This window comes from Scomber scombrus, chromosome 15 (assembly GCF_963691925.1).
Source record: "Scomber scombrus chromosome 15, fScoSco1.1, whole genome shotgun sequence".
NCBI classification, from domain to species: Eukaryota; Metazoa; Chordata; class Actinopteri; order Scombriformes; family Scombridae; genus Scomber; species Scomber scombrus.
Window position 1 is genome coordinate 20,159,124 of NC_084984.1, and position 19,935 is coordinate 20,179,058.

A 19,935-nucleotide genomic window follows, 5' to 3' on the forward strand; every position below is an offset into this window, starting at 1 on the left:
ACTAACGAGCACATAAACAAAGAAACACGGAGAAGCGAGCGTACACACACACGCTGGGGGAGAGGGGGCACATCACCAACAGATGAGAGCCAGTTGTCTTATGGTAATTCAGCCAATACTTTACAAGGATGAATATATGCAAGGCAGATGTGGTTTTGTTGATTGTTTTTATTGTTATAATGATGAAGTGAAAGCAGTTTTGTGATGTATGTGAGAACTTAGAAACCAAAAAAAGATATGTAGATGGGGATGGGTGGAGGACGAGGTAGAAAATGGATGCATGAGGTAGACAGATGAGATATGGACTTGATGAACAAATGGACTGGGGATTGGATGGAAGGATAGATAAATTGGATGGAGGGTGACGTTCACGATGTTGGCACTAATTGTATACCCAAACATTGATGTGTGTGTGCGGATGAAATACTGATTTGATGATATATATATATTTGAGAATTTATGGACAAGGAAGTGAATTTTAACACCCCTACCTCCAAAAAAAGACGACAATATGGAGATAACATACATAAATAAGAACTGAATGTTAGCTATTGCAGTAAAGATTCACCTGTTGGTTTGCTGCTGCTTTGAAATCACATTTCCAAACACTTTGCAGCCTAATTCAGCTCTTCCTCCCTCTGTCTGCGGTTTCTTTGATGATTTTCCATTTTCACTGTAATGGGACAGGAGGGTGTTTTGAGGGGGGGTCCTGACCATGTGTACCTTCTCCCTAAAGTATCTTGCAAACAAGCACTGCTGTGACCTGCAGGCTGATAGAGGGGGCCACATTTACATCACACTGTTTCCGACACGTGTTGTATTTATCAAACAGGTGCACGATGCTGGAGCTCTAGTTTGCCTGTCACTTGTGTAAGAGTGTTTGCAAGGTGCATCTCTCTCCTCATTGCATGTGAATTTAAATGAGGATAGTGCGATTAATAGGAGGAGACAAGTTAACACAGTGGGTTTTTTTTTCACCCGTCAGATTTATAATGGTTGTGCAATTTATGGAACTTTTGGGGTTTGATCCAGAGGTAAAAAGACTTATTTCAAAATCACATGGGCGGCAGGACAGAGAGGAACGAATGCTGTAGATGTTTTTTAACAGTAAAGTACAGCTAAAATGTTGAAAAAGAACAATACTGTGTTGGTGAATGTTATGTATATGGATTAAACCAAGTTACAGTTATGTACCCATGCTGCCTCAAAGGTAAACTTTCATGTGAAAGACAGATGAAAGAAATGCTGAATGAGAGATTGCATTGAGTTACAGAAGACAGTGGGACAGAGGCTAGCCCAGATGTGGTGTCATGACGTCAGTGGAGAAATTAAATATAGGCTCATAGGCCTGTCACAATAATTAAGCTACCGACTTATTGTACAATAGTGTAATAATGAACATCATCTTGTCTATATTTCAACTTATCATATGATACATAGACATGACCTTGATCATTTTTTTACCTTACAAATCGCATTAAAAGCTAAGACACTATTCATGTCATATTAACTAAGCAAGCAGTTGCCGCGAGAACGGATATGTGATAATTGGGCTGATCCATGGGGCAGATCTATTCACTTCGATACTATGTTTGTGATGCGTGCTACGTCATGCCTCAGCAGCACGCACAGCATGCATGTACACTTGACTCACAACAAACATATAGAGCAACAACATGGAGCGAGCCTTAGTCTCAGCTGTATGGAGGTATGTGGCGCTTGCTTGCATGCCGAGTTCCTGAACAAAATAAAATAAGGAGACAATACGACGAAGCAGTTAACTTTGGTGGGTGCACTGCAAAGATGTGAGAAACTTGGAACCGACAGCGTGAAAGTGACAAATAACAGAGAAGGTTCTGGAATTTATTGTTTTGGATGTGCAACCCCTGTCGGTCATTGAAAACGAAGGATTCCGTTTCCTTCTTGAACATCTGGAACCAAAGTACAGTTTCCATCACGGAAATATTTTTTCTGAGACCGCTCTGCCTGAACTACACAAGTAAGTGCACATATCAGAAGAGTTTTTGAATGCTGTTCCAAGCCACTGCACAATTATATATTATTTGAATTATAATTAACAATTCAGTAAATTTATATCTATGTGTTAATTTGTTATATTCTGTTTTACAAAGTTAGGAAAGTAATGTTTAAGTTAAGCCTGATGCCTTCAGTTAGCTGTTAGCTGCTTCTTCTATCAAGATGAAGTCTCCACTGTAATAAATGGGAAATCTGGAGAATTTCGGAAAAGGGCCAGATATTCCGTAAGAGAGCCCAATGGACATTATGGCAAATCTTCATAGATGATTCCTGTCTGACAATACTAGGCACAACCTTTCCAAGACTCAGTTCTTTAAACTTGAGCGATTTTTTGGATTAGTCAGTGAAGAGAAACGTGCTTGCAAAACACATGAAAACTTTGGCTTGAAGATAAAGAAGCTGCACAAGCTTGGGGCCATCTCCAAGAGACACTGTACAGGCTAGTGTTTGCAGTGATAATGACATGCATCTATTGCAACCATAAGACATTTCACACAATTGATCCTTCAACAAAAACAAAGATTGTATGGGAGGAGTGGGTCACTAAATATGTACCGATAACAAAATAATGCAAAGATGGGTCCACTGAAGAGAAAGAAGTGAAGAATGTGTTTCTTGAGAAAAGACATACCTCCATTGACAGGCTGTTAAACCTCACACAGGGCCATCTCTCAAACTTCTCCAGACACATTTATAACATCAAGCACCAGTTTGAAAGACTAAGGAGATTGAGAAAGACCCTGACCCCAAATGATGTAATGGTTCACATAGACTACAGTGAAAACTATACTTGTAAATACACCAGGGAAATAATAGAAACTTACTCTGGAGGTGAGCACCAGCAGATAACCCTCCATACTGAAGTTATCTGTCTCAATAAGTCATTGAGTCATGAGTCATTTGCATCGCTGTCAGCCTGTCTTTAGCACAACACCACAGCTACAAGAGCTCACTTTGACCCAGTACTCAGGAGCATACGAGAGGAGCATCTAAATGCCAGGAACATCCACTTCACTGCAGATGGGCTCATATCTCAGTATCAGAGAAGAACCAACTTTTACCTAGCCTCAACAATGCTGTGGATGCAAGGGTTTAAGCATGTAAGATGGAATTTCACATATGCGTCCCATGGAAAGGGTGGTCCTGATGTAGTGGGCGGCACCCTGAAAAACATGGCTGATAGAATTGTGTCCTATGGTACCAGCATACAAGATGCTGACACTCTCTTTGAGCAGCTGAACCTAAATTCATCTTTGAAGTTCTTCAACATAACAGAGGAGGACATCAAAAACAAAACAAAAGCACATTTTTATTTGTTTGATATATGGATGTGCGGAAATTCTACACATCTGTTCTTGTTATCATGGTTGTTCAGAATTAATGAATATGCGGATAATTCAGTGTTTGAATGTTTTTGTTTGTGTTGCTTTTATGTTCTCTGTTTTTTGTATGTTATGTACTTTTAAAGCACTGCAAAATTAAAGTGATTGAATTTTTATCTGCCAGTATTATCTATTTTCTACATGACATCTTTGAATGTTTTTAACTATACCTTTGTTTTAGTATATTTATTGTCATTATCGAAATCATCAATCTCATTTCCGAAACTTAAAAAAAAATCATTACAGGAGTTCAATAGCAGTTCATTAAATGTTAGTTTAATGAATGGAAATAGTAGTTTGCTTTTAAATGCAGAGTCTATACGTTATGTTCTTTGAAAATGTGTCAGGTTTCAATGAAATATTGAGTATCAAATTAGTTTGTAGATTGCAAAAGGTGTTGCAGTAATGAGAGAAATCAGTCAAAATTTTAAAATGTATTATCTCAGAGTTTCAATTATCTGTGCTTGACTTAGCTTTCATATTGTTGCGGTATTATTTCAGAAAATGGTGTTAAATTGTCAATAAATGTTTTTTTAAATTAACACCCAAAACACTTCAGACGTTGTTATTGTAAATTTGTTGCAAGTCTTTTCAAAAATGTCATGTTTGAAATCTCTGAAGCCAAGATTTAATGAGAATCCCCCGGTGCTCTGGCTGTTCAGACTGAAGCTGCAGCAGGTGGGAGACATGTAGGGATGTCTCACAGGGTCCCAGTAGAGTTTCCTGGAACGTTCCCTCACACGCTCTTTGTGCACTTCTATGCCCATCAGTTAAACCTTATCATGCAGCAGACCTGCTCATCTCTCACACCTGTCAGAATATTTTTTGCCAACACATCAGCCTTTGCAACGTTTTTCTCCGAATTCCCCTGAGAGGACTGCAGTCCTGAATTAAGTGTGTGCCAGGAGGATTCCAATGTCAGGACAAACAAGGTGCAACTTAAAAAGCTGCAGCGTGCACACCGTGTTTGAACATCAAGACACTTTGAAACAGTGTTTTGCAAAAGTCAAGAATGATCAGTCTTGGGACAGTTTATCAATCCAACAAGCCCACAGCCTGTCCACATTGCAGGGGGGATATGAACATTCTTTTCATTTCATCTTTTTTCCCCACTCTTCCCTCATGCATGTGAATATTCTTTACAGCGTTCTTCAGAAACGAACCAAGTATCCTCTCAAATCTAGACAGGTCCTTTAGCTCCATAGCTAAACTGAAGGACAAGCTGACCACAGTTGACACCCAGCTGCATTCAAATGCAGATACAGCTGTAGCTGCAGCAAGGCCGTACATGATGAGGCGAGCTGATAGTGTCAGTAGCTGTACAGTGATGTGATATAATGATAGAGCAGTCAAAGGCTTGCTTTGAGAAAGCCCGGCACCCTAAACCATTTCTGTATTGAAGACCAGTCCAGACTGAAAAGTCAGCTTTTTTCAAATAATGTTGGCCCAAGCCTGACCTTTCTCTCCTTCTTTCCTCTATGCTTCTGTAGACTCAAGTTTGTAGACCATCACAGACATTCCCTTTACCTTTCCTTACTACATATTGGCTGCATCTCTTCTACGATGACCTATTATTTTTTGCTGAGGTTACCAAATTTTTTTATGGACATGGTCATGATGTTTGATACAATGTGTTGTGATAAAAACAGTTGCAGTATGCATTGGCAGTCATTACAATTGGAACACGTTTGGTAGTGCATCACTAGCTCACAGAACTTGAATTGATTTTTCACATGATAGAGCATACCATCGTTCTTGGCATGTGCTAATGTACAGAGAAAAATTGTCAAATGGTGTGCGTGTGAGAAAGAGAGACTGATAGAGAGAGCTTTTAGGCATCAGGCCACTCTTGTGATTACTTCTCTATAGCGCAAAGCATTTGCTATAAAAAAGGTATACTATGGTGTTACTTTAACTTGGTATCTCGGATGTGATGCTGCTGTTGCTGCAGTGTAATGATGGATATAATCAGCCCACCCACCCAATATCACCACCATCCATCACTGATTAGCACCACAATTTTTACAACCGCATCAAACTGCTAGTGTTAAAAATACACAAACATGTATTTACCTTCGGCAAATTGCACAAAATCCTATATCAGGTGACAACTAACTCTTCATTAACTTAAACTATTCTGCCAAATAGCTGTGTCTGCTTTCCCTCCCCATTATATGTTGTAAAATAAGCGTTTCCTCTATACAAAAGCCTACAATTTGGTTTTAAACACTGAATAAGAGCCTATTTACATGTCTTTAGTAGAATATAATACCTGGGAGACTCCATACATAACAGATACCCGACAAAGAATCAGCACTGCCAGCTCAACAACTTCAGGACATCGGGGAATTCTGATATAAACAAGTGTTAAGCTATTGGACTCAACTTACTGCAAGGTTTCTTAACCTTGATGGACAGAGATCAGGAGAAAGACAGCACACCTTAGAGGAAGTAAGGAAAGTTGAATGAGAAATGGTCAGAATATGAAATTTGCAAAGAAAGTCAGTCTGTTATTGTGATAAAAAAACAACTTTTGATCCATATTCCATCTAGTCAAGCAACAACACCCAAAGGAACCACATCAGAGTTTTTATGGAAATCAATAAATCTTTCCTATTTTCTTCATTAGGAAAACCATTGTGTAATTACAATGTTGACATCTCCCCCATTTATCTTTAATGTTACTATCACACTATTGTTTCAAAGGCATGTGTTTAATTTTGTGAAAAAGATGTGGTGTTTGATGTCACTCATAATCATATGCATGCAACACAAGACAAATTAGACAGTTTTGAACATAATTTAAAAGTGTCAATCAAGAGCCTCCAGGGCCTGGCCATCTTGAATGTTTTAGGTCCAAACACGGATGGTGTTTGGCTCCCATGCCTTCTGGCTGCAGCATCGACCCAATGCCCGTTCTGGCACCTCAGCTGATGAGGAAAACAGCCCTGCCCTCCACATCACTGATAGCAGTGTGCTCAGTGTAAATAGACTCAAGGGAGAGTTTGTATATTCCAGTTAGCAATCGCCAGTTAGAATGGCAAAACAAATAAAAAAGAGAACACGCAATGCATAGAGGGGCTTCAAGAAAACAAAAAAGCCTGGAAAAAGAAAAACACTATATGTATAATTAGCATTTATGAAGTGCAGCTGGGAAGTCAGGCAGCAGGTCACGAGGTCTGATTAGGAGATGAACCACAGGTGTGCAGGCCAGAGAAGAATACTGGCTGAATCCAAATATCCACCCCCACAAAGTTGTGGACTGAGCCCCTGCAGACTTCAGTTGTATGTAACGTCATCACATTAAGTCTGCAAGGATGCCGTGCAATTTCTAGTCTGTATGATATGCAGTCGGCAGCAGAGGATCAATACTTTTGCTAAGAACTCTGGGAACTTCAGCATTATTGCAAAGGACTTTAGGATGAATAAAAGGTTACAGTGACAGCTGTGACAGGAACTGCCCCTATTCCACTGATAGAGAGTACAGGTCTTACTCAAGGACACTTCAACAGGGTGAATATTTGCCAATAAGAACTTGAACCTTGTGTCTTCAGTTGAGGGATGGACTGCTTATTATACCATCCTGCTTCTGTACTCATCAGCTACTGCTATACTTTCTTGGAGTCTCTTGATGACAGGCCAATTACACAGAGGACCCTCAGCATGTCCTTGTATTGTGAGACTCTGTCACCAGGACCCTGACAGAAGTGGTCGGCTAAAGGTTGTAGCCTCTACTGAGAACCCATTGCCTCACTGTGGAAACTTCAAGCAATGTGGTCATTCCAACATTGGTGCAATTATACCAAGCTTTTTAACAGTCTGCTACATGCTTCCTGTCTTTGCCTTTCTTAAACTGAAAGAACCATGGGCCTCATGCAAGAAACACTTGTACGCCCAGATTCGTCTGAAGTTACGTGTATGAGAGATTTAAGAAAACTTGCCGGATCCACATATTTTCTCGTATTTAGGATTTTCTCTTAGGTACGAACAAAATGTGTGAGTGGTGCAGTCCTGTCGTACCAGTCACATACAACCACCCTGCCGTTCTCCAAAGCAATAAAACTTGACTTGTTGTTGACTAATGGCAGTGTGTGAACTAAATCATGTCTTTCGGGGTTGGGGGATTACATTTGATACATATGAATTAGTGATGAATAACCTTCTTGCGTGAATCATCCACCCATAACAGAAACTTTTTACGCATGATTCATGAAAATTAAAATGCAGAAAATAGAAATGCATGGAAAAAATAGGATGTTGTCAGTATTTTAGAGACCCATCAAAATTTCACAAATCATGTCTTCAGGGGAGCTCATATCTTATTAAGGGGAACCAAGCTTCCCCCGGCTCCCCTGTAGTTTGCAACCTGACAAATAGATTGTGTCCCGTTCGTTACTATAAAGACATGTTCATATATTGTTTTTGTGTGTGTGTGTGTGTGTATCCACTTTAATTCATTAATTCCACTTATAAATCTATAATCATGGTGACATTACCTTGTTTTTAGAAGTATTACTTTAGTAGTAAAGTCGTATTGAACAATTTAGTCATTTAAATTGGAAATTGATACTATGACATAATGCAGGCTTACAATATAAATATTTATGGCTTAAGCGACTTGTTTACAGTTACTTTTCCAGGACCTCAATGTCAAAGTTTGTGAAGTTAGTGCCATTTTCATGAATGGAGCTTGACCGTATGTGGTATTTTGAGGGCGTCAATTATGCTGATTTACAATCCTCGGAACGTGCGATCAATTAGAACAGGTGGGAGTCATCATGTCATAAAGGTCAACTTCACGAAAAAAGTAAGAGAGATTTGAGATAAGAATATGAAATGAAATGTTCTTGCATCAAGCACAATGTCTATTTTCTTAAAAACACTTAAACTTCTGAAAATGAAAGAGATTTGCATAGTCATACATTTTGGATTTTTCAATTTTCTTAAGTAAGTAACAGAGCTTTTTATCTGGAAAAACAACACCTGACAAATTGTTATTCAAAGTACTCTTTGTCTAAAACATGTCTGGTGGGGAAGTGTACTCACCAAAACCAGAGTCACCTGTAGCTAGGTGAGAACTGAGTCTTCTGCAGCTATGGTCACATCACAGTTGATTCCCTACAGATGCCTGCATGAGTCCTTGTAGTCATCTGGCTTGATTCTTGTCTCTCATATTTAAAAGAAAGACGACTGCATAGTTTCTACTTAGAAATGGTAGAAATACAGTAACTCCAGGGGCCAATCACCCAACACCAGCTGCACTGACTTGGGCATGCCATCAGCATGCCTGGGGTTCGGCTGCTCTTTTGTATCCCGTTTGTCCATTTACATAATGCCAGTGGTCAGCTTGAGTCTACAGGGAGTATTTCAAAGGCAAGCTAAAGGAAAGAAAATGCAGAATCACTTCTAAGGACTATGAGGACATAACTGATTGACTGTAACACCTACTGGCAGCACTGCCTGGTGAGAGCTCAGAGGCCTCAGGACGAGAAGGCAGCCAAAGACATCAAATATGACACAGGAGAACCATAACCTTGGGCAGTGAGATGGCACAGTGTAGGAGTCTGTCCTACAACCCAAGGCCCTGTGTGTGTACAGTATTAAATATAAAAATATATATTCAGAAGTACAAAGGGAACCTGGATTAAATATTCTCATATGGTGTGTGTTTGTATACCTGTGTATACAGTATGTCTGAGAGTATGCAAATTCGTGTTTGAGAATGCGTGTGTGTCTCTTTATGGTTGAAAGGGACACATAGGCAGCGAGGAAGCAGTTTGATTTGTTCGAGTCTTTCTGTGTGTGGTTTGTATGCGAGAGCTGAAATGTTCAAATTAAAAATTTAAATGAAGGAATTAAAAACTGTGGCTAGTCATGTGAGAGGTGATTAAATTCATAACACAGCCACAGGGCTGAGAGGGGAAGAGAATTATGAATTCATTTGACTTACACTCACAGATCTCATGTGTCTCATTCAATTGTATGTTGTCACATTTCATTATACTGTAATGCAGTGCACTACAACTGTCTTTCAAATAGGTTCATGACAAAGAGACTTTAGCGATGTTCCACAACAGACAACATACTATATTTACACTGAAGAACAATTATACTCAAAATACCCAAATGAACACATGTCCACGTGGTTATGTCTTCCTATTTTTTTAATATTGATGATTATTATCTTCCCACAATGTAATGCACAGCAGACACTGCAAGACCTATTTAACATATCAAAAAATGCAAAAATAGATGGGTTATTTGACTCCAAGAGCATATTGGAAAACAATACAAATAGTTTTAAAGATTCTAAAAAAAAAAAGTAGTACATACAAAAATGGTGTCCTCAAAGTTACAGTATGTTTCAAATTTTGAATAATTTCTAAGTTGCAGTTTGATTGATGCATCTCAGTGCAAACCACGGTCGTTGCTATTTCCAATAAGTAAAAAATAAATTAACAAATGAAGTGATGTTTTTGTATACTAACTGCCAAAAGGGTCGTCAAATTAAGCTTGCATATAAAGTACTTGGTATTAGCATATAATATGGAAATGGGAAACAGCACTTATAACTCTCCACACATCCATCCAGCCGCTTATCCTGCTCAGAGTCACAGTTCAATGAGTCTGTCCTTGTTATATAAAGGTTAAAAAATAATGGTCTCAGGATTGTTCAACGTTTAATTGTCTTTGCAACAATGGCTACAAGCAATTCATGTAAAGCATAATTGAAAATTAAAGACAGCGAGAGCGAGACAGAGAGAGAGAGAGAGAGAGAGAGACATTATTACTTTGGCAATTATGTGTTGTTATTTGTGACAAATAGAGAAAGTGAAATACAGACAAAAGGGAAAGACAGACCAAGCTCTCAGTGGAGAAACAGACAGTTAAAAAAAGTTGCACTGAGACAGGAAAAAGAGGAGATAAGATAGCTGAAAAGGACAAAAGTTGAAGATAAAAGCAGAGAAACATAAAAACTAAGTGATTAAGACAGAAAGATGTAGGCCACAGAGATACAGCAGCAGTGAATGAGACGGTAAAGCAAGAGGCAAGTGTAACATGGAGGTCTTTTTAAAAATCAGAAGCTGTGGAGCTTACCTAATTACACCAAAATACATGTCAAGTCTCTCCTTCCAATTATACACACACACACACGCACACACACACACACACACACACACACACACACACACACACACACACACACACACACACACACAGAGTGACACAGTGTCTCTCTTGACCGCCTTCCAATCATGTTGTAAACAAAGCTATCATCACGCTGGCAGTACTGAGATTGAATCAGGACGGAGTGAAAGTTGGAGAAAGGGGTTTCACGGTGGATCAATATGTACGGTGATAGAAACGGGGGTAAGGGGAAAAATAGGAGGCGAGAGAAAAGGATCAAGGGTGTAGGGAAGAAAAAAGACAGATGGGCAGGAAAAGATGGAGATGGAGAAACGAGTGTTGAAGGCTAATCAAGCGAGATGGCAAAAAAGAAGAAGAAAAGAAACGTGTTCTCAGAATTTGCTATATACGAGGTCACACACTTCATCTGCCTGTAATCTGGTAACTAATCATCAAGTTATTTTGTTGTCATGCCAGTAACGCACTAAGAAAAGTTACTCAAAGTGAGGATAAAATTCTAATTGATATTTGGGGTTAAATTGAATTGACTGTGTGATGTATAGGTAGGTAGCTTTGCAGAGCCAGCCAAAATCTCTCAAGCTCGGTGGAGCCTGAGGTTGTGTACTGAAGAGAGCTTGTGTATTATTCACTGTGTTGTGCTTCTTAAATCTGTGTGTTTGTTTGTGTTGCCTTGAGGCTGACATCTAGATCTTTTTAATGAGAGTTTGTAGATCAGAGTTTGTGTATGTACTGTAAATGCAAGTATGTATGGTTACAGCACAGTAAATGTTAGAAAATGTGATTTTTCTTTTGTGTATGCATGCATGTGTGTTTGTTTTTGTGTGTGTTACCGCATGATCAGTCTTTGATCTGCTGTGTTGACTCTTTACAGCACTCACACAAATTGGCTGACAAATACACACACACTTTTAGTTCCATTAGACTCTCACATGCCTGTAAGAGATGGTCTGAGTTTAGGGCGACAAACTGTTTCTCTTTTCTTTTCTGTGTGCATCTGCAAGACAGGAAGGTAAGCATGACACATCTAAGACTAATTTACGCTCTATAAATGCCCAAAGTGTCTATGACATTGAGCACAATAACATGAATTCATGTACTTTATGAAATATCTGTGTGTGTGTGTGTGTGAGAGAAAGTGAGGCCCAGTGAAGCAGATGGGTACAGCAGCTGTACTGCCAAGGCTATTTCATGACTGGATAACCAACAATACAGTAAATCCAGACTAAATGCCAAAAATTAACACCTGTAAAATTTCAAACTGTTCCACAGAGGCCCTCACACACTCCTTTATATTACTCTACACTGGTAAACATTGTTGAGATCATCCCTGCATTGATTCTGCACGACTGCTGCAAAACGACCGCAGGCTGTTATGTTCTTAATCTATTGAGCTAAGAACTGAAAATGACATCCTTAAAAAAGAGCGTGTGTGCACAGCAACATGTTTATGTACTGTATGCATTTGATGCAATAACTTGATTCTCTCTTTAATGGAATACTCTCGCATTTATGGCAATATCCTTACTTGCTGTGTACTTTTATCTCAGTTGGTTTTGTAGAGATAATTTACGGATCTCTTTAGCCAAGCCTGATGAGCACGAAGACAGCTGGACAAACAGTCAGCCTTCACAAAAAGAGAAATAAATACATTTTAAGAGCTCCAAAACCATCATGCCTCCAATTTATATCTGTTATGTGGCAATCAAGCCACCAGTATAATACACCCAAGAGTCACCTAGATTATGTTCTGAGTTGTTCAGTATGAAGCCTGTAATTGCACAATAAGGGCAGGACTGCATGTGATTATTAGACCCACCTATTTTTAAGGGGGACAACTTATGCTTTCTGTTATGTTTATACTGTTATGATGTCCAATATAGATTAAACATAGTCAAAGTTCAAAAATCTGAGGTTAACATATGTTAAAATTCTCCCCAAAAGTCAAAAGACATGGCTGCCTTGAACGCCTCGTTGGTGAATTTTTTTTCTACCTTGTTGACAATCTGACATCAGGTTATCGTTCGTTCTGTAGGCTTTGTTGCTAAGGTTGTTGCTAAGCTTTCCCCATGTATTCGCATTTTCCATTCTCATATTTTGGATCAGGGTATGGCTCAGACATGTACGGATGTATTTAAGAAGTTGACATTTCAATTAAATAATGATAAAAAAGGAGTGAAACATAGTCATGCGCAAAACACACACTAACCAAACGTGCAATCTTTTGGACTGCACACGCAATTAAGTACTCATTTGGGATCTTAGTAAAGTAGTGTGTTGAGAATGAAAATCAGTCCTCTGACAAACTTAAAAAGAATCGCGGATAGAAAAATAACAGGCTAAAATAATATATGTTGAATGACAGCTGAGAAGGTCTTCAACATTCATTAGCATTTTGAGTAGACAAAGGCAGACATTACAGTATCTGCTCTATGGGGCAGTTCTGGGCTTTGGAAGAAACTGGATAAACCTCTTTGTGAGTGTTTAAGAACCTCCACCATTGGCCTCTTTCTCAGAGGTCAATATTCTCTACAAGCAGTAATCCTGGAGCAGGTATAAATTCAGCATCTTGTATGAGGACACTTGAACAGGACATTCACTTACTCTCTACTCACTGTGACACTCCACTGCCCAGATATCTGTTTGTGCATCAGTGGTTTGAAATAGCTATTTGAGAGGTGGAGGGTGTGAAGAGGCTGACAAATGACACTTTTTTAAGTTGCATTTTGTTTAGTCATTCTGGAAATGTTCCTCACAGAGCCACCAGGCAGCAATCTGAGCTGTGGTGTGATTTATGTTGTTTTTTGTTGTTGTGCTACCTTCACAGTGACCATACCCAACACTTGATTGCAATGAGGCTGCTCAAGCTCAGAGTGCCTGCCAAGTAAATTAACTGCTATTGTTAATCTTTGTTGTCACAGGCAGCCTGCTAATTATAAAAATGTGAATCTGAATCTGAAATCATGCCAGCATCATTTTGCATTTTGTTTTGGATTCTGGTATTTTGTGTCAACACGATGACCAGCTCACAGCTGTTCATACACATGTACAAACTGAACACACAAATTGATTTATGAATAACACATGACTTTGGCATTTTAATTCATATTAATCATGCAGTTTTTCCTATCTTATTAGACACACTCAGAAAGTTGTTGGCATTTATTTAAGCTTAACAGTTATTATGTTGTGAAATAAACACAGGAGTCTGCTTTATTACAGTATTCAGCTGTTATTACACACACACACACACACACACACACACACACACACACACACACACACACACAGAAAATGTTAAAATGTTACTCGCTACAAAAGAACAAGTTGCCTACAGCGGCTTTTAATATTGAATGTCTGCACACAAATATTTACTGGAAATGTATCTCGGGGAATTTGAATAAACATATTAGTAGTTCAGCCCTGCAGGGTGCACAGATTTTTATATTCTCAATATATAAGTGCTGACCTTTTATGTTTGCCAACACTGAGCTCCAGTCCAATTAATTATATTTACTGAACACTTATACCATTTGGCACAGACACTTTACTAAATAATGGAATCTTTTCTTTGTTCATCAGAACGAACAATGATGGATTCAGGATAGTACAGGTGTAGGGAGACTTTTGTACTTAGGAAATGACCTGTCTCATTATGAATGTAATTCTATACTATATAGGTATATAAGCTACAGACAGAGCTATGATGTTTACACATGCAAAGCAGTGGTAATTTATTCTTTCAGAAACATGACTTAAAAAAAGGTAGGTAGCAGGCAGCATTTAGCCAACAGCTGTTCAGCCAGCATACAATACCACACAGATACACCAGTGTCTGTACTGTGGAAGCATGTACAAGAATTTAAACTTTACTTTCCCTTTGTGTCGTCTCAATGAGTAGACACTAAATCATCACAGAGAGTAAGATTAAATCCTTGGCTGCCATCATCAGTTATATGGATGATAGTTGCCAAATCCTCAGGTTTCACAGTAGATCTTACGTTCAGTCGTGCATCTCCAAAGTCTCTTTCTTGGTGCTGCAGTCTTAAATTACCATTTAACCCACACACTTTCCTAACTTCATCCATAAATTGTTCAACTGCTTCTGGAGTTCTATCAGGCAGAATTAGCATCTTGGGGTCATCAGGATTTAGAATAACTCACAACTTGGCTGGCCTTTTCACTGAGAAGCCAGCCCATGTACAAAATTTGCCATAACTTACATCTAATTCATATTCACAAATGTATCTACTCACAATTCTCTATTTTCAAAATTCTGGTGAAGAAAGAAACTTCAGAGTAAGCATTACCTTTAGGAAAGTCTAATTTTTTCATTGAAAAAGGACAGAAAATGTTGTCTTTCTCTTTCACTGGTGATATGTCTGTATGGATAGATGGAATGGTAATTGCCATCAATAACTTTACATGCAAAAAAATCAATTCATGTGTAAAACATATATATATGTATATATTATGCACTTTTGTGGTATTTAGAAGGTGTACTCTTATACTGAGCTTTTTCTTTTGTTCATAGTAAACTTGCTATCTGAATCATACTGGTGGTTCCCCCAATAACATCCCAACTAACTGTATTAATAGTATACACAGGAGGATACTATGAACGTTATGCACAATTTTACAAGGAACCATTAAAGTAAATCTCTGACGCACATTAAATTCGCTAAATGCCAAACTATTCAGCTATGAAGTTGTTAGTCTACTGCACAGCTGTATCACATACAATAATAAAAATCTATTTTATCAGAGCTGAATTAGATCAGGAGTGATTAAAGGTAAAGGGGACATTGTTAGAAAAGGGAGTGCATTGTCTGGCAATTAAATAGACCTGAGTTCCTGTGCTCAGATACCTGTCAAGATAAGTCAAGGGAAAGACATGGAGTGCTCAGTATGAAAAGGTGCAATAAGCTTTTAATTCAGAGAGGACTTGCCACACTGGTTTATTTGAAGGAAATCTTGTTCCAATCTAGAGAGGAAGAAATCTCAACAAGCTCTAATTCTCATGTGCATTTCCTCTATTTGTTCTCTTTGTAGTGTATAGTAGGTGAACTATATCTGGACAAAAACTCTGCATCACACTGAAATGTGACAGATTTTCTTTTGTTTAGATGTCTGCATTTTCTTTTGTACAAAATCTGCAAACATATAGTATGTATCTGAAAAAAATTCCAGGAAACCTATAATACTATGGGCCCTTAGATTGTTTGCTAATGCATAATGAACAAAGTTGCTGAAATTGATGACTGACAACTACTTCAAAAGGCAAGCTCCCCACTGCCCAATATACCCCATATATTTTCTGGAGGTGTTTTGATAAAGTTATTGCTTTATTTTTAGGCAAACTGAACAAAAGAGGTTTATACCACAAACTGATTTTCAATTTGACCATTATAAAAATGCACTTTAAATACATGACACAGTTTCACTTTTTTCAGTGTTCCAACTAGAGCACTATTTTACTGAGTAAGCTGAGTTTGACTTTCGTCTCCAAAACACAAGTCAATCCAACCTTGAACTTTGCTGAACTTGCACTGCTGGTAAGTCACATAAGCCTGTGGGGACAGGAGACAGACTTGACCCAGCCACAACCCTCCTCCTCCTTCTCCCTCTCCTCCCCCACCCGCTCCTTCCTATTTTCTTTTATCACTTTGTCTCCTCTCAACATGTGGTGTCAGCCACCCCCTCTCTTTGTGCTGTATATGGTCACCTTCTTCTTCTTGACTTTTCATTTTAAATGCTCTTTTAATGGAATTTTCACACTTTCTCATACTAGGAGGGTCACAAATGGTGACCCAAAAGATGATGACAGAAATGACATGCAGGAAAGGGTATGACCAACTGAGGTTAAAGTGAAGCCCAACAAACACATAGGATTGTTCCTCATATTTGCTAATTTTTTTTATAATTTACTATTCCTTTCTATCTCCCTCCTTTCAGTCTTGTCTCTCAACCGTCTCTCACATTGCTACCTTCTGTTTAATACCTCTCGAACTATTTAGTCACCCACCCTTTACTCCTACAAGCCCCTACTTTGTTCATACTGAAAAGCTCTTTAATGGGAAAAATCACTCACTTGTTAATGAAGAGTCTTCACCTTCACCCTTTGCTCAGAGTATCCATAAGTCTTTAAAAGTTATTTTTAAAAAAGCAACATATATTCAGATGGCAACATAAAAGAAGGGAATAATGATTACTGTAATAATAATATTTACCAGATTTTTCCCTTTTTTGATGTTATGATGTTGAAAGGCTTGACATTCAGGCACAAAGAATATGCCTGAAAACCAGCAAAGTTAGACCAGCACACCAGCTTTCAGTGCCTCCAGGATTCCACAGTTATTTTTTGTTTGTCTGTTTGTTTGTGATTATTGCAATAAAAAAATGCTTGATTTTGCAGCGGGTTGGTTCTGTGAAATCCTGGATACATTCTGTGACACCTGAACAACATTACTGTAGGATTCAGACATAAATCTAACACATTTTAGACCTGCGTAAGTTACGTCAATGACTTGCATGAAATATCGAGAAAATATTGAGAAATATTGGAAACACAAGCCAGATGCAAGACAGGGGCTAGTCTGGGTGTGAAGTCTGAGCTCTCTCTGACTCATTCAGTATTGAACATGTTCGGCAACCAGTGACGCACTGTCAGCTCTAGGCATGTAATGCGCACACAGTCTCAATGGAGAGCCGTTATGTATGCTAGCTCGTATATACCAAACCTCTCTTTTAACTTATTTGTAAGAGTCTTTGGAACTGCTAAAGTGTATAACAACTGTCCCTACCTACTTGTTAGTTCAGTGTCTTTATTACTGCTCTAGATTTGGACATTATCACAGGAATTTTGCAGCAGGTGGGCTACCACTCTGTTCTCTGCTTGGACCAACAGGAGAGTTACTCTGGCTCTGGCTGCTACTAGCAGCAGAGTTCATACTTAAACTCGACTCTGGCCCTAGTTTGTGATTGATTGTGTGTACAAAATGCATATATTTTTCGTTGGGGATGATGCGACATAGTCTCCATCCACATATTTTTGTTGTGGTAATTAAGTTGCCATGAAGATGAAGGTGGCCTAGCCCAAACCATGATCTTTACCTAACCAAGTGTTGTTGTTTTTTTAATAGATTTTGAATACTTCTGAGTTTGAAGAAAAAGAAAGTGGTACTTGCACAAAAGGGTTAGTGTCCATATACACAAATGTATAGATCAATTTCATGACTATATCACAAACTGCCGTAAGACTGCTTTGATATTTCCATCCATTTTTTTCCCCTTTTCCTCTTGTTTCTTTATGTTTGTGAAGTGGAGTCGTAAACCAGGGATCAGCACACAGTTTTGCTCTTGTTAAACCATTTTGAACTTGCACAGCCGTAACTTGTGCCACCCACCTACCATCTGTTCAAATCCACTAATTTTTCATAGACTTTATATATATATTTATATATATATATATAGTAAAGATAAATACTGAAAACAGAAGGTGACTGTACCTTCACCCATATTAAACATCGCCAAAGTGTCAAATAATGTCGTAATAGTAATCCTTGTGAGCAAAAAATTACTCATTGTTTTGGGGGTATTAACACCGAGCCATGACTTGAATCGAGCTGGCAGGCTGTGAGTGTTTTCCCACTTTTTTTCTAATCAAAATATGAAGTTAGCTCAACCCTTTGCAGTTGTTGTTCCTAGTCATTGTTTTTCTCTGAAAGTAAGTTGACCTAACACAGTTGTCACCAACATTTAAATACACAATCATCTCATTTTAAAGACTTGATTTTTTCAAAACCATAAATAATTAAAACTGCTATTTCCATACTTGGAGATGATCAGCGACATAGACCATTTCAAAGAAGAGGATGAAATAAAACTTAACTAAACTAAAACCTCCATTTCAAGTTATTTCAAAAGGAATAATTACCCTGAAAATACCAGTGACTGGATGAAAAAATATTCCTAAATACATTTTCTAACCATCAATCTTCACTTCATCACCCACAATTACAAAGTGAACACATTCATAAAGGTCCCCTTTAAAAGTACTTGCACTATTTGGGAAGTATTCTGTTATGTTATTGGTGTTGCTTGATGAACCCTAGTCCAAACCAATTCCCAGATTAAGGGGACTTTCCAAAATAAGTAAGTAGAGCAATCTAGAGGATAGTGATTTTGGTCATGACCAGCATATGTTTTAGAGATGGAGTAGAAGAGAAACGAGGAGGGTGGAAAAAGTGAAATATTTGGGAAATGAGAGTAAAAAGGTATGGAGGTCTAGTATAGTGTGCCCATGGGATGCACAGGGTGTGAAGGAGAGAGAACAGAGTGAGAGAGACTTTGGGCTTTGTTTAGTGTTGTCAAGGGGGGGAACAGGCCTTTGTAGGTTTTTCTGTAAGACAGGAAGACCATTAATATGTCTAGGCAGAGAAAGGGAAGGGGGAGAAAATGTCAGAACAGATATAAAAAAAAGAACACAGAGACAAGGAAAGAAGAAATGAAAGGTCCCTCCATAGGGAAGAGGAGGATGAAGTGGGAGAAACTGATGGAGTGCAGGACAGTAAGGAACAATGAATGATGGAGGAGAGGAGGGCAATGAGGTATGGAGCAGGAATGAATGCACAGAGGAAGAGCGGGAGAAATGTGGGAAGGAGTAGGCCCTCGCTGACCAGAGTCAGGCTTGAACACCATCAATCTGCCCCAAAACTTAACCCTGAGGAGCAACAGATCACACACGAGCACAAAAGAGAAGGAGAATAGAGGCAGAGAAGAGGAAATAGAAGGGAGGGATGATTCAAGAGGGATGGGGGAAAGGGAGTGGTGAGACAGAGGGGAGAGTTTTAGGTTCCTTACAATGTAGTAATTTCATTTGGCAGACATTTTTATTCAAAGCAACATACAGATGAGAGTTTATAGAACACAAGCAAGGATCTAGGCAGGAGAGAACAATGCGATTGAGTGCCATAAAGCTAATCTCAGGAACGATAGGACATGGGTGGCAGGGCACTGCATTTCAACAACAAGGCAACGCAAAGTGAGTCACATAAAACATAAAAGGCATCAAGATAGAATGTAAATGTATATATTTCAATATAATTAAAACGTGTTAAATTAAAAATAAAAATTACCAAAAACAAAAAGATAGATAAAACAGGAGAGTAAAAGTTAACGTGCAGTGTAAGATATTAATCAAAAGTGTACATTTTGATTTAATCAAAGGCAGTGGCAATCAGGAAAGTATTCAGCCTTGATTTAAAAGAACTGAGAGATGTAGCACACCTGCAGTTTTCTGGGAGTTTATTCAGGATACGTGGAGCATAAAAACGGAATGTTGCTTCTTCACATTTAGTTTCGACTCTGG